We start from the raw sequence: 1,757 nt of genomic DNA, 5'->3' as shown, positions 1-1,757 counted from the left end.
CAACGTCAAACATTCTACAGTGACGGTATCAAGAAATTGGTCTCTCATTGGGAGAAATGTGTTCGCCACCACGGTGAAAATGTTGAGAACTATATATGGAGACATGAAGAATAAAGATGTAGAATGTTAGTAACGTTTGTTTCATTCAGAAAGCCTTAAAAGCTTTTACGTTAAAAATAAAAACGAACTCATTATTTTTCAGCACGCTCTCTTACATACAATTGGTGTAGGTAACGAAATCAAATTTGTAAAACTAACACTAATTACTATGATATAAAACAAAGATAAAAGCTACTGAAAATGACATACTGAAATTGCACAAAGCTGTTTAGTGTACTGGCTTCTGCAGTACATATACTAAAATTGGAACGATACAAAGAAGATCAGCATGGCCCCTGCGTAAAATCGTGAAGCGTTCTACATTTTTTTGCCGGCACGATAGCTCAGAGTGTTCGGTCAGAGACCTAGTTGGCCTCTGTAATAAAAAACTGAGAGGAAGGATCAACAAACGAACTTTAACGGAACGGATATCATCTAACGTCCGCGACGACCAAAAGAAAAAAAGTGGTCAGCGTGACGCCTTGCCGTCCTACGGGCCCGGGTTCGATTCCCGGCTGGGTCGGGGATTTTCTCCGCTCAGGAGCTGGGTGTTGTGCTGTCTTTATTTCATCTCCATCCGGTGCGCAGGTCGCCCCATGTGGCGTCGAATGTAATAAGACCTGTCGACGTCTGAGCCAACGTCTTGCTTCATCAATAAACTGCCCAGCATCCACGTTTTGCTTCCTCTGGAGAGCGTCCTTCATTGGGCTAAACAGATGGAAGTCAGAAGGTGCGAGATCCGGGCTGTAGGGAGGATGAGGAAGAACATTCCAATGAAGTTTTGTGAGCTCCTCTCGGGTGGGTACATGTCCAATTGCGCAGGGAGATGTTTGATTGTGATCCGCCGATCACCTCGACTGGGACAGTCTGCACGTTCCAATATTGCAGGATTCACAGTTATCTGCGGCCGGCCGGCGCGTGGGAGATTGGCCAGGTTTGCGCGACTTTGTTGTGATGATGACAGATGCCTCGGCCAACGACTCACCGTGCTTTTGTGCACTGTCAGGTGTCCGCAGATATTCTGCACGGGCCTACGAACATTTGCGATGCTCTCGTTTTCCGCCAAAAGAAACTCAATGACAGCTCACTGCTTGGAATGCACCTCCGTTGCGGACGCCATTTTGAAGGCTACGTTCAGCGCCGCCACCTATTGGAACTTCATGAAACTGTAGGAGCTGTGGTGGAAATATTCCACGATGTCCCACAACGAATTCCGCATTTTTTTAAAACGAAACTGGCCTAGAAAAAAATGTTCTTCGTTACCTATTGAACCCCCTCGCAGAAAAGTGCTTTAAAGTTATTGCTTTACATCCAATCGTTGATCTGTGTTGTGTTTGGCGTACCTCTTGGAACAGTCACGATAATATGCAATATAATATTCACCATATTCTCGTTCATATTACTCGGGTGTGCCTTTCGATGGTGCTGAGATGGATACGGGTTGTGAACTGTGGGTGAATTTGCTGTTGTCATGAGAACCATTTAGCCATGTAGACAGTGTCGGGTTGTCGCTGGTGTCTTGCCATCACTGCGTGGGTCGGCTGGTGCTGTGCGTCTGAATGGGGACAGTAGGCGCAACCTGGACCATTGGGACCGGCGCGACGGTCACTGTGTACACAACACGGCGCGCGGTGGGGCAGACGCGTCTGCAGGCGCGA

The 1,757-nt window shown here is 47.2% G+C and overlaps 1 pseudogene; it reads left to right on the top strand.

Moving 5' to 3' along the window:
• Positions 1–333: 333 nt before the first annotated feature.
• Positions 334–427, top strand: LOC126300049 (U6 spliceosomal RNA; annotated as a pseudogene).
• Positions 428–1,757: the final 1,330 nt, after the last annotated feature.

The sequence above is a fragment of the Schistocerca gregaria genome, chromosome X (genome assembly GCF_023897955.1).
Source record: "Schistocerca gregaria isolate iqSchGreg1 chromosome X, iqSchGreg1.2, whole genome shotgun sequence".
Taxonomy (NCBI): domain Eukaryota; kingdom Metazoa; phylum Arthropoda; class Insecta; order Orthoptera; family Acrididae; genus Schistocerca; species Schistocerca gregaria.
The sequence above is the reverse complement of the archived record's forward strand: the minus strand, read 5'-3'. Positions and strand labels throughout refer to the sequence as shown.